Source organism: Lynx rufus, unplaced genomic scaffold, assembly GCF_022079265.1.
Source record: "Lynx rufus isolate CCGP_SWC_20201006 ecotype Redwood Valley unplaced genomic scaffold, mLynRuf1.p SCAF_3, whole genome shotgun sequence".
Lineage (NCBI taxonomy): Eukaryota > Metazoa > Chordata > Mammalia > Carnivora > Felidae > Lynx > Lynx rufus.
In genome coordinates, this window is record NW_025814845.1 from 168,789,956 (window position 1) to 168,800,214 (window position 10,259).

Consider the following 10,259-nt stretch of genomic DNA (forward strand, 5'->3'; position numbering starts at 1 on the left):
GGATAAGAAGAAGGAGATTGCATGCCTAGAACAAGGATGGACCACTAATGAACCTATAATAGGCTATGGTGACAGGAATTCCTCACAGTCAAGCTGGTGATTTGGAGTAATCTGTGACAAGAGGACATTCTCATGCTTGGCATGAAACGTGTATGGTAGGTAAACAAGCTTATAAGGCACAGATATGAAGCCGAGTCCAGTCGCCTAAATAGGGTTGGAGGAGTAACCTTTGCAAGGAGCTAACACCTCTGTGATATTTACTTATGCTATTATGATGTCATCATTATAGCTTCTCTGCACAGGGATATTGAGACCTGACCCTAACCCTTGGGCTGAACTAGCTAAAGTGTTACTTCAAGTGAATAACGACCAGGAACTTTATATCCCTGTCTCTCCCAGGAGACTTCAAAGGGGTAGCTGCTCTGCTGAATGGCCCAAACCATAAGATTCGTCCTAGGCCTTGCCTGTGACTTCTTGCCACAGGAGGCTACCCAGAGAGGAGGTAGGAGCCCAAGGCCCTGGTAGAGATGATAAAGAGTGAGAGGGCCCTGGGAAGGAGGATTGGTGCTCTTTAGTTGAAAAGGCAGCACAAGGTCACCATGACAGTCACTGGGATAATATACCATCTGCTTTGTCAGTAACCACCCACAGCATAATAAAGACTGAAAAGACAAAGTAAGGGTCAAGATGGAGGGGAATATTCTAGCTTGGAGGAGGAAACGCAGCTTCTGTCTCTTATCCTGGGGCCCAATCTCTCCTTAAGGAGCTAAACCAGGAAATGAATTAAAAAGGAGAGGTACCTGGATGGATCAGCCAGTTTAACCTCTAACCTTGGCTCAGATCATAATCTCAGGGCTCGTGAGTTTGAGCCCGAGTTGGGCTCTGTGCTCACAGTGCAGAGCCCACTTTGGATCCTCTGTCTTCCTCTCTCTGCCCCTCCACGCCGTTTCTCTCTCTCTATCACAAATAAATAAACATTAAAAAAAAAAAAAAAGGAGCTACCTGGCTATGTAGAATGTATCTGGTGGAGAGTGAGCTCCATCTAACGGGGGCTGAATTTTAACAATCAGATGCTCTAGTATTGGATGCAAAAAAAAAAAAAATGGTGTTCTTAAAGAATCTTGCACAATTAATGCAGAAGGTGGGTTGAACTACAGAGAAGGTGTTGGACCTCAGTCCTTATCTACCTTGTTGATGTGGATTTTAATGGCTTTGAAACCTGGTCGGCCTGTATTAGGTCTCATAATGGCCTGGGCGGATCGTCAATGGAAAATGTTAGCTGAGACCAGAGATATCCTCTACCAGTTGAGGATTTTGGAGTGAACTTATCAGACAACAGATGGTATTGTAGCATGATGACTTGGGACGTCCAGAGAAGGCTGAAATGAGTCCTGCGTCCACCTAGTCATTTCTGAGGGAGCTTCTAAAAACAATGATGGCCAATGCTAAAACAATTTAAGAGGAGGTAGATGCCCTGATTTAAAAGACATTCAGGTAGGCATGTCCCAGCTATTATCCATACAAATTAAACAAATGGGTCAAGAAGCAGAACTCATGGCTGAATCTTATCATACGTTAGGGTCCATGGTGTTAAATAACAACATAACATTATGGTATTTATTGGCTGATAAAGAGGCGGGGGTGGGGGTGGTCTTCTGGGCACTTGCTAATATATCTGCCTTTAGATAACACTCACCAAGTTTTTTTTTTTTTTTTTCAACGTTTATTTATTTTTGGGACAGAGAGAGACAGAGCATGAACGGGGGAGGGGCAGAGAGAGAGGGAGACACAGAATCGGAAACAGGCTCCAGGCTCCGAGCCATCAGCCCAGAGCCCGACGCGGGGCTCGAACTCACGGACCGCGAGATCGTGACCTGGCTGAAGTCGGACGCTTAACCGACTGCGCCACCCAGGCGCCCCGACACTCACCAAGTTTTATAGAGAGCCAGAGACATGTACCAAAGGAGCCATACATCATGTGACACTATTACTAGATAATTAAACAAATGAAAGTCTTGGCTTTTTTTTTTTTTTTTTTTTTTTGATCTACTCTTCTGATTTTCCCCCAGGTAATGGGCAGACCAGCTGCAAACAGACTTTGAAATCTTAATTAGACTTATAGGATTCTGGATCATTATAATATTCCATGGCTGGCTCCAAATTTAGGTTTTATGAAATAACATACAACTTACACTGTACAACAACATAGTGCCAAGATATAGCTTGTTATACAAATGAGCCAGAAACGGCCTCTCTGTATAGGTTTACTTCACACCAGGCTGGGATCATCATCTCCAAAGCCTGCCAGAGGTAAACCCCAATTTTTACTGATACGGTTGCTTTAAATATAGCTCAAATAAGCATATTTTTAGCCCTTTAGAACCTGCCTTTGCATATTGCATGAAACTGCACCCAACAACTGCTAGACACAGATAACACAAACCTTCGAACTATTAAAAAGCAAAACAAAACAAAAACAAAAACAAAAACAAAACCCACAGACTGTGGAGTTCTCTGACCCAGAGATTCCTCATCCTGCTAGGCACAAGCTCCCTCACTAATCCCCTCTCCCGAATTCTCTTTCTGGGTGGTGACCCCATGCGGTTGTCTCTGGAAGATCTCGTGCTGTCAGGGAATTCATTTCCCTCCTCACACAAAACTGTGCTACCGTCCCCTCATGGTTGTATCTTTTTCCTTGAGCAGGCCCCAAATCCCTGAACTTACCGTAGGAGAGGAAGGTCTGCGGAAGCAGATAGAACTTTCTACTCTTCCTCCTCCCCAGCAGCTGCTCATCATCCCCGCATGCCTGTGTCACCAAGAAGGATTCTTTGTTGCCCTGCCCTGCCCCCTCTATCAGTTTCCTAGGGCTCCTTTAGCCAAGTGGCTTAAAACAAAAGAAATGCTTTTTTATTTTTCTTTTGCAATTAGGGAAGTCAGAAGATAGGTCAAGGTGTCAGCAGAGCCATGCTCCCACTGAGATTCTCCTTGCCGGCATCGCTCCTTGCCTTTTTCTAGCACCCGATGATGGCTGTCAGTCCTTGGCATTCCTTCACTTGCAGCTACGTCACTGCCATTTCTGCCTCTACTGTTACATGGCATTCTCTGTGCCTCTCTCCTCTTTTGCTAAGGAAGCCTGTCATTGGATTAAGGGCCTGTTCCAGTATGACCTCATCTTAACTGATGACATCTGTAACAACCTTATTTCCAAATCAGGTCGCATTCTAAGGTACTGGGAGCTGAGACTTCAGCATATTTCTTTGGGGGACACAATTTAACCTAAAACAAACTGTCCTTCCTCGGGAGCACCCAGTGGAGGTCTGGGTGTAAGGACATGGAATGTATATTAACTCCTCTCGTGTCCGGGGCCTCCAGCTATTCCAAACTGACACATTAGCCCATACTTAGACCTTAGCAATCCGTTAAAACTTTAGTTAATTTCCTCTTATTCACTTGTGTGGTGGCCACCTCGTTCTCCCATGCCGTTAGAGGTGATATAGCTTGTGTCTTGTCTCTCCATGAGCAGGCTTCCTTTTGAACCAGAAGTTACTTCGTTGCTCTGAGACCTCAGCTCACTGATGGGCTCAAGAAAATGGTAGCATTCGGCTTTTTTCATCGTTAGGTTGGGAGCAACGATTTTTGCAGCTTTTTGCATCCTAAGTGAAAGTGGCAGGCGTAAACTCTTGATTTCCACTCACCTGCCTGCCTCCCAACCTGCTTCTCCCCCGACCTTCCCCATTTTGGTCAGTTTTCAATCCTTTTTGAAAAGTTAAGAATACCTAGGAGCAATGTCTGGTTTTGCACTCCTTGTCTTCCCTATCATATTAAATCAATCGACATGCTTCCTCTTTTTTACCTTCATAGAACAGAATATTAAAGATAAAAGGTACGTTAAGACCTTAAAGTGATAGAGATCACCAAAGTGAATCGTGAGCCAGAGTGTAGGAATGTCATGTGGATGTCCAAGTTTTCATCCATTTTTTAAAAAAATTTTATTTTTAACGTTTTTATTTATTTTTGAGACAGAGAGAGACACAGCATGAACAGGGGAGGGTCAGAGAGAGAGGGAGACACAGAATCTGAAACAGGCTCCGGGCTCTGAGCTGTCAGCACAGAGCCCGACACGGGGCTCGAACTCACGGACTGTGAGATCATGACCTGAGCCGAAGTCCGACGCTCAACCGACTGAGCCACCCAGGCTCCCCGTTTTCATCCATTTTAAATAGATGGTGGGAGACAAAATGAAGTTGCTGTTTGTTACACACCATGACTCATGCTTTTTAAGTTCAATGTCTTTGTTATGTTCAAAATACATTCTACTTCTGATCACTTCTCAACACTTGTGCTGCTGCCTCTCCGGACTAGCCATCACTATCTTTTTTTTGCTGGACAACTGCTGTAGTCTTAATGTTCTCCTTGAATCTCCAATATCCCCCTCCCAGAATGTCTATGTTCCACATGACAATATGTCAAACAGTTTCACCTTCCTGCTCAGTCCCTCCAAAGGTTTCTCATGACCCTTGGTAAAAGTTTCAGAGCCCGTACATTTTTCTCCTGTCTCTTACCATTAGTTCTTTGTTCTCTCTTTTGGTATTATACTCCTCTTTGCTTTCTAAAAACATTACTCAGGCTCTTGCCTTAAGGTCTTTGCATTGGCTGTACCTTCTGCTAGGAATGCTCTTTTCCTAATTGTTCATGTAGCTTCCTCTATGCACCCTCTCTAAAATACCTTTCTTCCTGCCCACTCCTTACCTTGCTTTATTTTTTGTTATACCACTTTAGACATAGAGCACACCTTTGCTTCTTTGCCAGCTCTCACTGAAATGTAAGCATTGTAAAGATAGGGACACGGTCTCAGCTTGATCCATTGTTTCTAGAAAGCCTGATATATGACAAGAGCTCTGAACATATCTTTTGGGGCTGTTATACACCAGCTCTAAAGATCAATATTCAACCAAAGGCAAATATTACTCTCATAGAAGGAAAGTCACGATAAAAAATGCAGCATTTTACCAACAAAGCCATGATTATTATTACAACTTTGCTATGAACGTGTAATAGTCAAATTGCGTAAGTTTCACATTGGTGTGAGAGACCAATTATTTCCCAGTAGCTTAATCCTCAAGATTGTTTCTTTCGCTGTACTGTACGATTGCCATACACGAGAGGTGCTTATTTTCAACGGAAATTCGTGGATGAGCAAGACTGTTTCTAACTCTTTCTGTTGAAAGGGTGTCCGACTCCTGGCGATTCCGTCACCCAATTATTAAGGCTTTCATCCTCTAGTTTCCGAACTTAAGTTGTAATATGTGATGTAATTTCTTTGAAGCAATCTCATAAACTCAAGCCTTAACCAATACTTGAAAATGTGTTCTGGGGGCGCCTGGGTGGCTCAGTCGGTTAAGCGGATGACTTCAGCCCAGGTCATGATCTCACAGTCCATGAGTTCGAGCCCCATGTCGGGCTCTGTGCTGACGGCTTGGAGCCTGGAGCCTGCTTCGGATTCTGTGTCTCCCTCCCTCTCTGCCCCTCCCCTGCTCGTGCTTTGTCTCTCCCTGTCTCAAAAATAAATAAAAACATTAAAAACAATTAAAAAGAAAGAAAATGGGTTCTCAATGTTTTCAGAGGCAGGCTTAAAATTGTTACCATCACTCGTACATTTTATTTCTAATATTTTTGCACTCACTTGCTGTTTTGCACAATCACGGGCAAAAAAACCTACCCTTAAACCATATACCCAGAAAAGCAGAAATAAAGGCAATGTAACTGCTGTTCCAGGCAACAAAATTATCTTTGATTTATTATCTGTGTCCCAGACCTTTATTTAATAGTAATTTTAGCATGTTACTTGAGTAGAGTAATAGTCCAATCTTTGCAGGAAATGGAATGTAAGAAATTCATGCACTTTTAAGACACCTCTGTTTGATTAGTTCCTCAGCAGTTTCCATGAAGCTCGCTACATTTTCTGCAAGCAACTATTGATTTAATAGGTCCTGCTCGGTTGTTGTAATTATCTGTGAATAAATTATTAAGACTTTCTTTTATTCAAGAGGGCTCTCTAACCTATGATTGCCATGATTCATTTTGTTTGATTTTTTTTTTTTTTCATAGATACATGGTGAAGCAGGGCCCAAATCTATTATACATCGTATACTTTGTCTTTGGCTGGGAAAAAGAGATTGTAGATGCCCCCAGTATATTTCTGCTAAAGCCACAGATTTTTTTTTTCTTCATCCTATGCTGTAATTGCTTTCTGAATACGCAGCTGATGGGTGGTAACAAAGCAATGCACGCTTGTAACTTCTCAGTTTCTTAAAGTCTACACCCCGTTTGCTTCCTTGTACCCAGCAATTGCCTGACATTAGTTTAAAGCCTATTTTCTATCTATTCAATGAATATTTCTTCAGGGAAATTCATGCTGTTAACTATGTGGGATCAAAAAATCTCTGAAGCAGAGCAGAGGCCTACTGAAATTCTCTGCTATTGCAATGAGTTATCAAATGTTTAGTTTGAAAATGGGTAGCTGTCTCAGTCTTGGTGATTATTTTGTTAGCTTTTCCTTTCTGTAGAATCAGAACCATGATAAAATAGCTTATGTAATTGATTTTGAAATATTTATTGTTTTAAAATTTGATTAATGAAAAATAATGGTATTTGAGGTGACTTTATTTCCTTCTAATATTTTCTTCTTATTTTCTTCTAATATTTCTCTGCTTTATGCTCTTTATATTCTTTATTACTTTGGATCAAAGTAGTTTACTATGGGTGTTTTCTATTTGATTCTGAAAATTTCCCTTTTCGTGAAATTTTGGCTTCTGGTCCACCTGCATAGATGTGAAAGTTCATAAGTAGGATATTTTTAAATGTTTATTTACTTGTGAAAGAGAGAAAGACAGAGTGTGAGTGTGGGAGGGACATAGAGAGAAGGAGACACAGAATCTGAAGCAGGTTCCAAGCTGTCAGCACAGAGCCCGACATGGGGCTCGAACCCACAAGCTGTGAAATCATGACCCGAGCCAAAGTCAGAAGCTTAACCGACTGAGCCACCCAGGCGCCCCAATAAATAGGATGTTTTTAAAATAAGTTTTACAGCCTAAGTGGAATTATGTAACTAAAGTATTCTTTAGGGTTATTTTGGTTAACATTATTATATTAAATTATTAAATTATTAGAATTATGACAAGAACGTATCTCTATCTTTTTGCCAATTACTATTATTCAGATTTTTCATAAATATTGTTCCTTCATGTAGAAGAACCACGTTTTCTGTAATATTAAGTACTTCTGAATAAGCTATCAAGTGTTCTTAAATTAACTGCAAATATTTTATTCTATTTATTCAACTGCTTGAAAATTTGTAATAATTGTTTTCATATATAGGTAGCAGTTTTCACGATGATTAATTAAGATTTTTTTCCTACAATAATACATATACAAATTTATATTTACACAAACGGATAGAATTTTAGAATATAAGGCATATAAGAAAAGTTTCACTCCAAGTGATATCTAGAGTGCTTACCGTGAGTTGACCAGATATATTTGGGTAGTATACTGGAGTTATTACACGGATTAGGGATAACGGTATCAACACATCATGATCATGTACAAATTCAGAAGTACTGGTAATAACTCTGGGGTACACTCTCAGCCTCCCAAAGGGTGTGTCCTAAGCCATACAACGGATTTTGGCAAGATTCCAGTGCTGGAGCTAGACCGCTCCTCACCCCAATTACCAGATGATGCACTGAGAATGAAAGAATAGGCACAATTTTATTTTACCTGGAATTCACTGAAGAAGAAATGTGGTGTGACGTCATCTCAGTGCACAGACTGGAAGAGACGGTTGGAAGAAGCATCCATTCATTCTGGAGGGTTTGCTGAGCATTTTCTCCGTGTCAGACGCATTCTGTTAGGCAGTGAGCATGCAGTCCTACAGAAAAGGGACCAAAACCACACACCAGTATAGGAAAGGCAACCCACACACAAAACACAGTGTTTTGTTTCAACAGCGTGATTGGTTACTATGAGCAAAGTATAGTTTAAATAAATAGAAAGTGACTTCAGCCTCCACATGAGACAGTTTGGTCAGGAAAGATCTCTCAGAGGGTCTGCTGACCGTTGATTCAATAATATGAAGACAGAATTTTGTGGATATCTGCAGAAAGAATGTTTTAAGCAGAGAGAACAGCATACAAAGAAGCCCGAGGTCTGAACTTGTGTGGCGCATTTGAATAATTCAAAAGGATGAGTTTGCATAACTAAAAATGGCTATGGCATTTTATAACTTTCAATGACGAGGCCTTTTGGAGTGTCGCGAGACCCAGAACTTCAGTTTTAACAATGGCAAGCACAACAACAACAAAAAATGCCCAAGTAACAACTCTACCAAGAGGTGACAATGGATACTTCTCATGGTTTATAGCTACGAAGTAAATAACTCTGTGGGGATGTCACAGAGGCAAAGCGGTGTATGTGATACCAGAACAACTGTGCTGTTATAAGAGCTGATGAGTTTCACTTTGAAGTGAAGAATGGCGGTGGGGGGCTGAAGTTGAGATAATAGCATTAAAAGATTGATTAGAATAGGGTCAAACGGTATGTGTTTAAGGGTTATGTTGCCCAAATTTACTGTTACTGCTTACCTTGTAGTTCTTATATTTTAATAGAATGACGTGTATTAATTAAGCTAATGGGTGGCCATGTTTTGCATCTTCAGCCATGTATCGCTTGAGCATAACCTTTAGGACCTTGTGAGCAGAGTATCTACTATCCACTAGTATCACATGTTCAAATGCAAGATCAAGAAACAAAACTAAAACAAATACAGCGAAAGAAAGAAAGAAAGAAAGAAAGAAAGAAAGAAAGAAAGAAAGAAAAGGGAACTAGGCAAGTCTTTCCATCTAAAGCGGTAATGTCGGGGCGCCTGGGTGGCGCAGTCGGTTAAGCGTCCGACTTCAGCCAGGTCACGATCTCGCGGTCCGTGAGTTCGAGCCCCGCGTCGGGCTCTGAGCTGATGGCTCAGAGCCTGGAGCCTGTTTCCGATTCTGTGTCTCCCTCTCTCTCTGCCCCTCCCCCATTCATGCTCTGTCTCTCTCTGTCCCAAAAATAAAAATAAACGTTGAAAAAAAAAATTTAAAGCGGTAATACCAATATCATAAAGAAAATAAAATTCCTCAAGTATCTGACCCTCGTATGAGCTACTTCTCTCAGTAAAACTATTGCTCTTGCTACTCTGAATCCAGGTTGGGTGTATCAATAGCATAAGATCAATAGTATAAGTATAAGTATAAAATCAATAAATATAAGATCAATAGTATAAGTAATAGTATAATAGTATAAGATCAAGAGTATAAGATCAATAAGTATAAGATCAATAGTATAAGTATAAAATGTTTGGTCATTTCTGCCCTTATCTAGTTTAGCATGGATATACAAAACTGTTTAAAAGGAAAAAGATGACTTTAGGGACTTACAGTTTCTGGTTAGGCATGTAAAGATCTTAGAACCGACTACTCCATGCTAACAAGTAAAAAGCTAAACCAACTGAAAGATCAGTGACTTTTCTTAGAGCAGTCAGGGAAGTGAAGGACTGGAGAAAATAACTATCAAAAACATCGGAGAGAAAGGCAGGTATAGAGAATCACAACGTAATACAGCAGAACCTTCTGTGGGAACTAGTACCAGGGTAGGAAAATCTGAACCGTAGTTGACAAATCACTGGAGGCTCAGTGTGGACAACGCTGAGAGATCAAAACTCCAGAGGGACTCAGTCGTCAGAGGTTACCCACCCTGTAGTGAGTTTTACCTCCAGGAACTCTCCCAACTTTCACAGCAGAAGTCGGGGAAAAAACCCTATCATGCTTCTGGTAAGGGGAGAAGAAAAGGGACCATTTTCAAATATGTGAGGGCATTTTGTTGCCTTGCCCTTAACAAGCCTGCGCTTAAGAGAAGCTATTTGGTCAGAACCGAAAGTATTGGGGTTTTATCAGAGCCTAACCAACCTGGGGGAAGAGAAATACTCAACTTCAGCCCACTCTAAACTTCCTGTCCCACCTAATGAAGTAAAAAAAAAAATCAGAAGACCAGGAGGGAGGGGAAGGAGTAAAAAAAAAAAAATTACAGAGAGGGAAGGAGGCAAACCATAAGAGACTCTTAAATACTGTGAGCAAACCGAGGGTCGATGGGGGATGGAGGAGAGGGGAAAGTGGGTGATAGGCATTGAGGAGGGCCCCTGTTGGGATGAGCACTGGGTGTTGTAT